This window comes from Peromyscus maniculatus, chromosome X, assembly GCF_049852395.1.
Source record: "Peromyscus maniculatus bairdii isolate BWxNUB_F1_BW_parent chromosome X, HU_Pman_BW_mat_3.1, whole genome shotgun sequence".
Taxonomy (NCBI): Eukaryota; Metazoa; Chordata; class Mammalia; order Rodentia; family Cricetidae; genus Peromyscus; species Peromyscus maniculatus.
Window position 1 is genome coordinate 73,547,020 of NC_134875.1, and position 14,586 is coordinate 73,561,605.

A 14,586-nucleotide genomic window follows, 5' to 3' on the forward strand; every position below is an offset into this window, starting at 1 on the left:
AGACTACATGTAAAATAGTGTACCTCAGTTCAATGTTCATGCCTTCCCATGTGCGTGTGCGCTCTCTCCCTGTCTGTGTGTGTGTGTGTGTGTGTGTGTGTGTGTGTGTACATGCGTGTGTTTGTGTGCACACACATGCGCATGCGCGCATGCTAGTGGACAACCTCAAGTGTTATTCCCTAGGATCTACCTTTCCTTTTTTAAAGATTTGGCCTCTCAGTGGTCATAGTCAGCCAGCCTAGGAATTCAAATGTCAACTACCTTCCTAGCCCTAGGATTACAAGATGGTAATACCATGCCTGGCTATTTTCTGTGGGTTCTGTGGATCAAATTCAGATCCTCATCCTTTCAAGGCAAACATTTTACTGACTGATGTGTCTTATTAGCCTTTCCCATGCTTTAAATATTTTTTTAAAATTATGCTTAAGGTGAATTAAAATTTGCTATCTTAACCACTCTTAGATACACAGTTCAGTTGTCTTATGTATATTCACACTGTTGTACTGTACATATCCAAAACTCTTGACTTTTTTTTTAACTGGAATTTGTACCTATTTAACAATAACTGTGCTCTCCATAATAAAACTTGTAATAGCCGGCCGGGCGGTGGTGGCGCACGCCTTTAATCCCAGCACTCGGGAGGCAGAGGCAGGCGGATCTCTGTGAGTTCGAGGCCAGCCTGGTCTCCAAAGTGAGTTCCAGGAAAGGCGCAAAGCTACACAGAGAAACCCTGTCTCGGAAAAACAAAAACAAAACTTGTAATAGCCAAGATTCTAATTTTTGTTACCATGAGTTTGATTATCTAGACACTCTGTAGAAGCAATTCATGGTATTTATCTCTTTATGACTAGTTTATTTCACTTAGCACAATATCTTCATGGGTTTTTTTTTGTGTGTGTGTGTCATCATATGTTACAGGATATCTTTCCTTTATAACTGAGTAATAGCCCATGCTGTATTCTTTGATAGACATCTGGGATGCTTAAACTTTTTGGCTATTGTGAATAATGCTTCTAGGAATATGGGTTAGCAAATATTTATTTTTAATTCTGACTTTAATTCTTTTAAGTAAATACCCAGAAATGGTGTTGGTAGATGACATGGTACTTTAATACTTGTATTTTTTTTTTTTACAAACTATAATCACGATATATTAGGTGAGAAAAAAACCTGTTTTTAGTAAAAGGGGGGAAAGGGCAATAGTATTAGTAACCTGCATGTTTAAATCATTGGGAGATTTTTTTCATTGAATAATGATTTATTTAGTGTCTGTGAGTGTCTGGATGTTGATACAAGGAGAAGCTAAGCCGGGCAGTGGTGGCGCATGCCTTTAATCCCAGCACTCGGGAGGCAGAGACAGGTGGATCTTTGTGAGTTCGAGGCCAGCCTGGTCTACAGAGCGCGATCCAGGAAAGGCGCAAAGCTACACAGAGAAACCCTGTCTCAAAATAAATAACTAAATAAATAAATAAATAAATAAATAAATAAATAAATAAATAAATAAATAAATACCAACAAGGAGAAGCTAAAAGTTTAAGACATGCATATGTAAAATACAAAATATCAAGTCAACTTTTTTACTGACAACTTCTCCTCATCTCCTTCCCAAATCAGAAGGGTTCCCATGTGCATGGATGCTAGTGTGACCCATCATACTCAAAGCTGTTACCTGTCCAGCCTCAACTTTCACATCACACCCATTTCAGACTGTCAGGCAAAGCTGCTATCTGGGGAATGAGGGCCATCCCTGGGAAAGAGGCATACTGTTCTCTCTCTTTTAAATAAGTGGGGTGACATGAGAGCTTTCTTATATGATGTTTTGAGTATGAATTTCCTCTGTTATTTTCTTGTTTTTTTTTCAAAGTAATTTAGTGTATACTTATAATAATCAGAATTTCAATTTTAATCTGCTTTTATGTTGCTTATTTAAAAAATTAAAATAAATAGATTTTGTAATTCACAAAAGCAATGTAGACATTAATGCTTATGTGAGGTTCAACTATAAGAAGAGAAGTACATATTTGAATATAATATACCTGTACCTATAACTGTTTGTCTTTGTGATCCAGTCCAACTTCTTTCTTATTTAGTTTTATTTTGGTCCTATCATTGTTTTTCTTATAATACTACTTTATATAAAAGAGGAATTAAACTCTCCATTGAAAATAATGATGTTACCTTGCTGAATTAATTTAAATTCAGTTTTTCTTAGACTCTATTAAAATGGATGTGTTCAACATTTAGTGTTACTAAACATTTTATATATTAAATAGATTTATAATATATATCTAAATATTGTCATAAATAATTATGCTTAACTTTACATAATGATTATATTTTTAATCATGATTTGAAACATTGCTAGGCTTTAATAATTTTACTAAGGAATCATATTTACCTAAATAGTGTTATCTTATAAGAACTGATAATACTACTATTGCACGTTTGTCAGTTTCTAGATTTCTTATTTGTCTCATTAATAAGATTTTGTTTTATTCTAAGGAATTATTTTGAAACTGTGCTAATGCTAAAGAATTTGTGTTTATTTCATTTTGCATGTGTGTATGTCTGTGCAGAATATACATTTTACCATATACATATGCTAGTTTTAGTATATGATAAATTGTTTAGTATGTTCTATCCAAGTGACTTTGCAGGATTGTTTTATGATAGAAGAACAAATGCATAAGTGAACAACACACAGATGAAATGAGTTGATGTGGGGTGGATGTCATAATACTATTGTACCAACCCTACTATGTATTTGATTTGGTCTCTTTTATATTTAAGAATATGTAGTGATATGTTATTCTGGAACACTGATACTGACAGCACAGTAAAAAAGGCAGCTTTTAAAACAGGCAACTATTTGACCCACACTACACAACTAAATGAGATCATGTGGGAACATATAAGGAAAACTGATCCCAGTTGATGTCTTGGAAGTTAATACAACTCTCACTATTTGTCCTTTCAGAGTAGAGCTACCATTTATGATTATCAGGATTTCTGATAACTACTCCACCTTTAAGAAAGAATTAGAATGTTTTCCTCCAGACTTTCTAAGGCCGGGAGAGATTGGTAATAGTCATTGTGGGGAGCCACTTATGTTCACTCTTTCTCTGCCATTGAATGAGCATCCCTTCTTCTCAATGTAGTTGTTAGTATGTGTGGTACCACTGTGAGAAAGCATCTCTGTTTTGTCAAGAGTTGTAACTTCTCAAGAAATGCATGTAAGAAACTAACTGTAAGACCAAATGACTCCTGGAGCTCCACCTGGGGTTGGCTCTCTGCATCTGCTTCCACCATTCACTGGATGAGAGTTCTATCATGACAGTTAGGGTGTTCGGCCATCCGATCACCAGAGTAGGTCAGCTCAGGCACCCCCTTGACCATTGCCAGTAGTTTATTGTGAAGCTATCTTTGTGGATTTCTGGGGACCTTTCTAGCACCCTGCTTCTTCCTATTCCCATGGGGTCTTCATTTATCATGGTGTCTCTTTTCTTGTTCTCCCTCTATGTTCCTGATCCAGCTAGGACCCCCGCTCCCTTAAGCTCTCTTTCCCCTGACCCTTGCCCTCCATTAACCCCCTCACCCTCAGTTTGTTCATGTAGATCTCATCCATTTCTCTGTTGCTGGGCGATCCCAGTGTCTTTCTTAGGGTCCTCTTTACTAGGTAGCCTTCCTGGAGTTGTGAGCTGCAGTCTGATTGTCCTTTGATTTACATCTAGTATCCACCTATGAGTGAGTACATACCATGTTTGTCTTTCTGAGTCTGGGTTACCTCACCCAGGATGATTTTTTCTAATTCCATCCATTTGCCTGCAAACCTCATAATGTCATTGTTTTTCTCTGCTGTACTTCATTGTGTATATGTACCACGTTTTATTTATCCATTCTTCAGTTGAAGGGCATTTAGGTTGTTTCCAGGTTCTGGCTATTACAAATAATGCTGCTAGGAACATAGCTGAGCATGTGTCCTTGTGGTATGATTGAGCATTCCTTGGGTATATGCCCAAGAGTGGTAAAGCTGGGTCTTGAGGGAGGTTGATTCCCAATTTTCTAAGAAAGCGCCATCCATGGGCGCCTGATGCTGTGAGGCCCTGGAAAAGGGCCAACCGGCAAGAGAGAGGAGGGATTATATGAGCAAGATATATCAAGACCATGATGAAAAAAGCACAGGGACAAATAGTCTAACTAGCAGAAACACATGGACTGTGAACCAGTAGCTGAGGAGCCCCCATGGAACTGGACCAGGCTCTCTGGTTAAGTGAGACAATTGATTAGCTTGAACTGTTTAGGGCAGGCAGTGGGCTGGGACCTGTCCTTGGTACATTGGCTGGCTTTTGGGTATCCAGGGCCTATGCTGAGACACTTTGCTCAGTCTTGATGCAGGGAGGAGGGGACTGGACCTGCCTCAACTGAATCTACCAGGCTGGGCTGGTTCCCCAGGGGAGACCTTGCCTTGGAGGAGGTGGGAATGGGGGGTAGATTGGGGGCGGGAAAGACTGGGAGGTGGAAGGAGAGAGGACAGGGGAATTCGTGGTTTATATGTAAAATTAAATTAATTATAAAATAAAAATATTTTTAAAAAGAAAATGCAACATATATCCGGCAACAAATTGATGTAATTTATACTTTTTGAAAAAAGACCAAATGAATCCATGTGCTTTCCTAGTCCATGAAAACCACGGGGTGAACCCGCCATCACTGTTGACTTTGAACCCTAATAGGGGATATGGATTTGAAACATCTTAAGATTTCTAATTACACTCTGAAGGAGAAACCAGAGTTACTACAAAATAAAAAAATAGAACATCAGTTATATTTGGTGGTTGGAGAGTTGAATGGAGGTTACCGTGGTGATTCCTATTGACTTTCATCTTGGATATAAGACATTGTAGATAGCTTTGAGAGGTAGCATCATTTTCTGCCTTTATTCTTTTATGGAAAGATATGGATTTATTAGTAGAGGCAGGTTTTGTTGCTTAATAAAGTTTCACTTCATTGAATCACCTCAGAAATTGCATCTGTAATTGTCTGTCAAGTCAATTTTGTGGTTAATTTTCTGCCATGAAAATAAATTATACATAAACAGAGTTAGGTGAAATAATGCCTTATTTCTAATGAAAAAAACCCAAAATACTCTAGATGGTCAATGATTATTCACCCATAAAAAGGAAACCAATATTGATTCAACAACTACTCCTACAGTGAAGTTTCTTTTTAGTGGAAAAATGAGGTCAGGTTGTCTGCCTTCATGCTCCCATCCCTAATGTAGAAACTATCTCCAATTGATAACCACGCACAAAGGAAAAAAATAATTTCTTCAACAGAATCTCTCTGGTATACAAACTACACTTTAAGGACAGACCTTCATGCCCAGCTGTAGATGGTCAACACAATTGAACTCAATGGTACTTTTGGAGTTGTTTTTTTCCCTTTTTTATGTCTTTTTGCTGATATGTTATCATTTCTGATTTTGTGTCTATATGGGATTTCTGTGTGTATAAATGTGCGTGTGTGTCCCTGTATCTGTGTTTTTCTTGTGCTCTTTCTTTGGCTTTTTTCTGTTCATTTGTTTGTTTTGTCCTATGTAGATTTGTTTATTTTACTATTTTTCTTTTCTTTTTTTCTTAAAGATGCCTATTTGTTTTCAAATGAGAAAGAGTAAGAAAGGGTGTGGATTTGGGTGGGTGGGGAGGTGCATATGATCTGGGAGGACTTGGAGGAGGGGAAACAGCAATCAGAATATATTATATGGAAAATATTTTCAAAATAAATAAATAAAACAGGAGGGGGATTACAATGTGCTGCCAAGGTTGAGAACTGCTGCCTTATGGACAACTACTCAAACAAGAGTGATCATATAACTCTTTCCATCTTTAGTATAAATAAATTAGACAATATAGAGAAAATTTGTGTCCTCTACCACCATATACAGATATATGATGAAGTTAGCACAAACTTTTATATTTTGAAGGCTTTATGTATAGTACTATGCCATAAAGGGTTGGGAAAATAGAGAAAACATTATCTCATTAAGAATAAAAGTATCATTTATAGAAAAGAAATAAAGTTGTCCTTGTCAGTGAGGTTGAGAAAATAAAATCAAGCAATCAGTTGCTACCATATCATTTGTCTTCTCTTCTGCACATTTTTGTTTTTGGTTTGTTTTAATTGACAGAGTTTTTTATTGTTGTTCAGACATGGTCTCATGTAATGTAAGCTGGTCTGGAACTCTATGAGGATAGCCTTGAACTCTTGATCATCCTGCTTGTTTCTAGGATTATAGTGTCCTTAGTGCTATATAATCCCAGTGTGCCACATTCATTATTGTCCCTTTTGTTGAAGACAGATTTCATGATGTACATGTTACTAATTTGTGAACGAAAGTAATATTCATTTGCTTATGATGATCTCTAATATTTACAATATATATTATTAGTCACGATACAACGTAATAGTTATTTCTCAATTCTTTGGTTCTATTGTAGGTACCTCATAGATGTTATTTAATACTTATTAAATTTCTCTGAAAGAAGTATGCTTTCTCTTCTTTGTGCAGACAAGGAAACAGACTCAGACTTGAAGTATATAATATCCCATTCTTGTAACGGGGAACAAACATGCTTTATAAGTAGACCCGTTTGATAGCAAGGTCTGTGCAAAATTCACTGTGATTGTTATGTAACAGGCAAACTCATCTTTATTGATGGTCATGAGACATGGTACAGGTTCTGGCTCTCAGTGAGTAGTTACATGACTGATGTTTTCCTTGCCTGTAAAATTAGACTAGTATGCAATCTACTAAGAGCTCCTGTGAGGGTCCATGGGTTACACATGAAAATTTGAAGTGTAGTTAGCAATGTCTGAAGATTAAATGTAGCAGAGTCAATTAAAACTTTGTCTTTAGACTACTTAGGAATATGTTTAGGCTCTTGTTTTAGAGGACAGTGTAGGAAAACAAGAAGAACAAAATCAAACAAGCTATGAATTCATGTGATCTTAAAAAAGAAATGACATTTTATCTTTTGGTCACTGAAATTTCCACCACAGTAGCTTCATTTGTAATTGACAATTATTGCATAAGGAAGAATTTACTCCCAACTAATTGAGACAGAGACTAGATTGATTAAGACAGGTTTTTGTAGAAACAACATCAACTTCATCTAGATGTTGCTAACCTTCACTTGTTTTACTGAGTGAGATTTTAATTAAGACAGCTTTTACATCAGCTAGAAAACTATAAGTGAAAGTAATCGAATGTACATATATGTACTTTTTAAACATAAATCAGTTTCCTCCAGCCTCTACCATTGTACGGTTTCTTCATCATTCGTCCTATTTTGAAAAGAAAGTAAAGATTTACTTTTGTTTTTTACTCTTGATTTATTTTGTCTTAGAATTTCATCACTTTTGCTCCTCCCTCCAGCCCCTCCTAAAAGTCCTCTTAATGTTCCCCCCAGTCTCAAGTTGATAGTCTCTTTTTCTTTGATTATTATTGTTACATAAGTATACGTATGTATGTATGTATGTATGTATGTGTGTATGTATGTATATGCACAGATATATAAAGATAACCTTCTAAGTAATTTTGTTGTTGGTGGTGTGTGGTGTGTGTATGTGTTCGTTGTGTGTGTGTGTGTGTGTGTGTGTGTGTGTGTGTGTGTGTGTGTAGTTTCAGGGATGACTACTCTGCACTGGATAACCAAATAAGGGGACTCACTTCCATTCCCCTCCATTTTTTTTTACACTTTTACATATCCTTTTCATTTTTGTTTTTATTGGTTTTCTTTTACTTTGAAGTGGCTCCTGTTCCTGCCAGTTGCTTAGGAGTTAAAGACTATTAACCAGCTTCCTAACTAGGAGTAGAATGTCATACGGTTTAAACAGCAGATCTCTTAACTCATTCCTGTTGCTGAATGATGTGGTTGGAAGGAGCAATCTCCCAATAGGCTCCTGTATTTGAGCACTTGGTCCTAAGTTGGTGGTGCTGTTGAGGGAAGGGTATAGATTCTTAACGATGTGGCCTTATTGGAGGAAGTATTCCACTGGGCAGGCTTTGAGGATTTATAGCTTTATTCTACTTCCTTTTCTCCTGCTCTGCTCATGCTTGCTGTATGCAAAGGAGGTATTATCTGGTTCCTTTGGCTCTTGTTGCCATGCCTTCCCTGCTATTACAGATTTTATCCCCCTGGAACTTCTGGAACTGAAAACCAAAATAAATCTTTTCTCCTCCAAGTTGCTTTTGGTCATAGTCTTTATTTATAGCAACAGAAAGATACTTAATACAGTCCAATTTCTTTCTTCTGTTAATGAAAAAGATTTTATTTGCCTTACTATGACAAGGAGGGGCAAGTAAGGCTTAAATATAAGGAGTGGAAGACATCCTCAAGTAGAGAATAGGAAAACCAGAAGCGGAAGTAAGTACATAGTTTTTTTTTGGGGGGGGGTGGGGTTGAAGGCAGGGTTTCTCTGTGTAGCCTTGGCCATCTTGGAACTCACTCTGTAGCCCAGGCTGGCCTTGAACTCCCAGAGATTCGCCTGTCTCTGCCTCCTGAGTGCTGGGATTAAAGGTGTGCACCGCCACCTTCTGGTAGCATTCTGTCTTTTGATGTGCAGTTTCTATCCTTAGCTGTGACCACCTTAACTTTTTCTGGGTTTTATTCTTAGAGTTGTCTTTAAATCCCACAGTGTTTGACTGGCACCAAATTGTGTTAGCTGGCAGCAGAAGAGCTCTGGAGATTGTTGTATATTGTTTTATGTTTATCTTTTGTAAGTGGGAAAAGGTAGTGATCATGGTAACTATGTACCAGGCAGTGCTTTCATACATATTTTCTGGATGTGGGCAATGAGATTTAAAAAAATATATCTGTTAAGGGGGTTAACTGTGGTTTTACAGCTAGTAAGAAAGGAGCAGCCTGGGTTTAAACCTAGTTCTGTTCAGTCCCAAAGGCCCTAACTGATGTCATTGTATTATTAGTAAAGATTTCCTTATTTTACAAGTATGCCTCACATAACCCAGTAACTGTCCTTATTCTTAAGTTTCTCTTAGTCTTATTAGAGTAAGCATTCATGCAATCTATAGGACATTGTGACACACAGTTCTTTTGGTGATTTTATGTTGGAGAACTGGAGGCTGCACAGAAAAGATGAAGATAGATGGATTTGAGAATTCTGAATGGTTTGGCCAGTACCGTTATTAGTTTTGTGATGGACTAGGATTTTGGCATAGTGTAGGCAATCAGTATCACAAATGAAAGATGGAAGCACTTGCCTCAGGCAGTGTTGAATATGAAGTTGTGGCTGGTGCATATAGAAAAGTGTTAAGATTATGGAGTTAACACAGGTTGGTGCCTACCCCTGCTGTGGGATGGTCTGTATGCTCTGATTGGTCAATAAATAAAACACTGATTGGCCAGTGGCCAGGCAGGAAGTAGGTGGGACAAGGAGAGAGGAGGATTCTGGGAAGTGGAAGGCTGAGGCAGGGAGACACCGCCAGCCGCCGCCCTGACCAGCAGCATGTGAAGACGCCGGTAAGCCACCAGCCACGTGGCAGGGTATAGATTTATGGAAATGGATTAATTTAAGCTATAAGAACAGTTAGCAAGAAGCCTGCCACGGCCATAAAGTTTGTAAGCAATATAAGTCTCTGTGTTTACTTGGTTGGGTCTGAGCGGCTGTGGGACTGGTGGGTGACAAAGATTTGTCCTAACTGTGGGCAAAGCAGGAAAATTCTAGCTACATACCCCAGTTGTCATCAGAGAGGCTACACCCACCAAACATTAGCAGAGCTTGGGGAATCCTGCTGAAGAGAGAGAAGAAGGATTGTAGGAGCCATGGGAGTTTAGGACAGCACAAGAAAACCCACAGAGTCAACTAACCTGGGCTCATAGGAGCTCACAGACTCTGAACTGACAGCCAAGGAGCCTGCGTAGAACCATCCTAGGCCCTTTACATATATTTCACAGTTGTGTAGCTTGGTCTACTTGTGGGACTTCTAATAGTGGGGCCAGGGGCTATCCTTAATACTTTGGCTGGCTTTTGGGACCCTATTCCTCATACTGAGTTGTCATGCCCAGCCTTAATACAAGGCGAGATGCTTAGTCTAATAGCAACTTGATATGCCATGCTTTGTTGATCTCCATGGGAGGCCTGCCCCTTTCTGAACAGAAAAGGAGGAGGAGTGGATTGGAGGGAGACACAGAGGGGAAGTTGGGGGAGGGAATAGGAGAAGAGCTGGTTGGGATATAAACTAAAAACATTAATTAATAAAAAAAGATTATAGAGTTGAGTTGGTATTAATTTGTAAAGCATTTTGTGATCCTAATGATTTTGTGCTTGGTTCCAGAAGCATTAATGAGCCATCAGACATCTTTAAGCCTGAGAAAGACATAATGTGGTCTCTGAAGACCACATCACAGTGGCATTAGTGCTGAGGTTGTATTAAAAAGGGAAGAAGCTGGAGGTAGGAAAACTTTTGGTGAGACTAATGCAATGAGACAGACTACTGGGTAGTGAATACCTGAAGGAAGACTACAGAGAGAAAGGCAGAAAGGACAGAAGAGGTCTGACAAACTAATTACAGTTGACACTTGAAGGAATACTTGGGAAGTTGGAGGGTTTTTGTTTGTTTGTTTGGTGTGTGGTTTTTAGCATAGATAACTATAATAGTGGCATTGTTGTTTGGGGGTTTTGTTTGCTTGTTTCTTTTTGAGATAAGAAAAGTAAGAAGACTTGAGTAGGACTAAATGACATCATAATTTTTGCTCTTTGATTCTCTAGAATTGAAGTGCATCGTGGCTGTTTAATGAAGGATGATGTCCAGTAAGCTGATAACACATGGTCTGCATTTTCAGATCTGAGTTTTGAGGGACCCAGGTTGGAATACCAATTTATGAGTCATCAGTAGAGGAGTGATAAGTGACTCAATCAGTGGGGACAAATGAGCTGAACATGAAAAAAATAAAAGTTGAGGATAAGTTTGTTACACATTCATAGGTCTACACATTGGATTAGGTGGGCTTGTATAGGATAACTAATGACTGCAAGCATACTAAAGTCTCTCACTAAGCCTAGTCACTGGAAAAATAATCTGGTTATTTCTTTCTACAAGATTAACCTGATTGTTAAAGGGACCTCCTATAGCTTCACAGGACTCATTTAGTGACATTATAACATGTCGTACTTGATAAATGCATGTAATTTTTGTTACTTAAAACACCACAATGGAGAAAGGGCCTGGTCAGCTTCTCTAATATTAGAATTGTATCTGCAGATTCTATCATGGAAGCCCAATCGAATTGCCTAAGAGTGTAGGGATAGTGGATGGACTACCGCTTTCTTGTGTGGCACGTCTGCTGAACTTTTGCTCAATAAAACTTTGCGTAGGAATTAATCCAATATATTTTCTATGTCCTAGAATTATGACCTATTGTTTGTTAACAAGATGATAGTGGCATATCATGACTCTAGTATTCCAACAAAATTCAGTGGAACAGACCGTTTTTGATGAGATTGACACCCACTGCCTACTATACTATGGAGGCAGGTTTGATACCTTTTTTCATTTCAACAGCATATTGTACTCATTTCTAACTGGCAAACCAATGCTAGTAGATATAGCAAGAATTATTTTCCCTTTCCTACTTATTCATTCTAAATTTTAGAGATCCCGTGAAATTTCAGGTTCACCCCCCAGTTCTGACATTAGAATAGACAGAGTGTTGAGGTTATTATACTGTCTTTATTAGGCAAAGCAAAACAAAAATAGACTTTGTAGCAAGCATCTGAAGTTTGTAAACAAATATCATTGTTTTTACTTATAAGTCAGTCTAGGGTTTACTGATGCTTGTAATTTTAAAGATGTGAAACCCATATGGTTTAGTACCTAATATTTAGGAAGCAAGGGTTAGGCTTTGGGTTTGCTATGCCCTGGGCTCATGTTCCAACATTACTATTTCTTAGCTGAGTGAATTAGACAAGGTACATAAAGCGTAAATGAAAAAGTGAATACAAAATGCCAAGTTCAATGCAGGTACTTTTCCTTTCCCTTAATGTGAATTAAGCTAATATTTCTCAAAATATGTTCTGTTAAACCTCTTTCCTTCAAAATCCCCTCTCAAAAATGTGCTCATTGGTCAACTGAAGTTGTAAAATGCTACATAGTGCTGTATTATCTTGGAAAGCTCCAGCAGTCATTGTGATAGTTAATGGTGTTGAGAGGTATGACACTAGAAAACCATTTCTTGTTAACGTCTTGAAACCTGGTGTTTTCCATTTTTATTTTGTCATTATGCTTTTTCCCCCATGGGACAACCAGCCAGTTGATCGTTTCATTTTGGAGAAGAATTTAGGCTTAGAGGTAAGCTCCAGCTCAGTATGCAGGTGTCTTTATCAACCCATAGCTACCATTATCCTGAGGACTAACTAATGCTTTCTAGTCTAAAAGTTGCAAATTTGTGTGTTGGCATGGACAGGATTAACTTTTGGGAAAACTGAGTTTGAACATTAGTTCTATCATTTTTGGAACTATGCTGCCTTGACTGGTAGCAAGTCTCATTGGGCTTACCTATAAAGGAAACACTTTGTATCTTTTTCACAGAAGTACTGGAAATCCAAGAGAAAATGCTTCTGAAAACAAACTTGGAAAAATAAAATGCTGGTATAGGAAAATGCTATTAGTCTTGCCCTAGGAAAAGAAATTGTAAGGTATTGGGACATAGAAAAGTAGAATTTAACTAGGTCAATTCTCTTTCTTACCAAACCCTATTGCTTTGCTACCTGTCTGAATGTATTTTCAACTACAGGTTTCTTAAGTAAAATGACTCCCAGATGAATGTGCTTAAATGTCATTAGTAGCTCTATCTTTTGTCAGTGTTTTGGAACTTGCTTATACATGCTGTTTCACAGTGCAGTATGTAATACAGCATCTTGTATCTGTCCCTGCCCCTGCTGCTGAATAGTCAGTAAAGAACTATAATTATGGTGCCAAATAGAAAAGAAAGAGAGCTTTATTATAGACTCGAACTAATGTATTTAATGTTCATCCTCTCTACTTGCTATATATTTTCTGTTGGATAAAATTAAGTAAAGTGATAAAAATACTATGGAAAGTCTAAGGAATTTAGAATTACTGTGTCAGCAGTATTTTCTTATTTATTGATTTGTGTTAATTGATAGAATTTTTGACATCACTTCTTTATTGTATCTGGAAAAACTTAGGTGGCATTTGGAATAGGTTATATAAAACAGTAGAAAAATTAAAACCATATTTTGTACAGTTTTAAGATCAACATTTCACATAATATACTATAATAGTGGGAGAAAAATGCATTATAATCTTTTTTGCCTATTTTTGCTAAAGACTTTAGGACACTTAATTATCATGGGACATTAAAGGAATGTAGATTTTAGTTTTATGTTTCCTGCTTTTATATCATAAGTATTTATTTTCTGGTTTCCCAGAGACTCTAGTCTTAAGGAAGTCTTTTTCATCATCAGAAACTGTTCCTGACAGCAGAAATGTATTTCATTTTCCATCATAAAAATGCTTCTTCCTTTACTTCATGTACAGAGGCAGTGATGACACAAAATTGGCAGACAACATGCCATACCATTTTTTCACCTTATTTTTCTCCCATTCTCACTTTGTCTTTAAATCAGGTTTCTGAGGCTTAAAAATCAAAACTAGTTACCTAGTCTTATATCTCCCTGTAGAATCACTTTTAAACATAATGGAAAAACATCATATAAATTGGATTTAAATGTCACAGTTCTAAAGTCATATCTTTAAATATAAAACAAAACATTTTGTGGCTTTGATTTCTATCATATCTATTGTAGTTTGTTTTATGGATCATTTTGGAATGTCATATTGATTTTTTTCCTGTTTCTCTTGATATTGATACCTAATATCTTTGTTTAAGGGATGTCATAACCATCTTTAAAACCATAGAGATACCAGAATGAGTTTAGTCAGACTCTTCTGGTTTCATAGTGAGTTTACTAATAGTTGTCTTGCCATCTTTTGTCAGAAAGACCACAGTAATGAAAACCATATTTCACCTTTTACATACATAATTGGATGAGATCAGCAGATGTTGATGTTAGGAACAAATCAACAGGAAAAGTAGAAAATGAGACCTGCATGGAAAAATACTAGGACCAATTAGCTCTGTCAAAAACCATATGACCAAGTGCAGGGGGAGAAAAATAGGTTTTGACCAGGAACTGACCTCAAGTCAATTAATAGTGGAAAGAAACACCAGAAATGTCTCTTCTTACAGTTTTCTTAGGGTTTTCATAATTAAGTGAAAATACCTTGGAAATTGACACATTGTGGTCAGTACTCAACAACTCAGATTATTTCTGTTTTTCTTATTTTATGGTGATAATTTTCATGTATACAGAAAATTTAACTACTTAGGTTCTATAGTTGCCATCTATATATCACATAACCATCCACATACTCATTCTGTGGAACCATGAATCTTTCTGTCTTCCTGATTTACACACATCAGTAATTTCTGTCACTCGGGGTGTTAGCATAAAGATTTATTAGTAAACACTTTATATTGGCTC

General features: G+C 37.1%; 1 protein-coding gene across 1 annotated transcript in view; it reads left to right on the forward strand.

The window, feature by feature from the left end:
- Chm (CHM Rab escort protein) overlaps window positions 1–14,586 on the forward strand; it is a 160,514-nt gene that overhangs the window by 39,256 nt on the left and 106,672 nt on the right. The gene's annotated exons all lie outside the window — the stretch shown is intronic.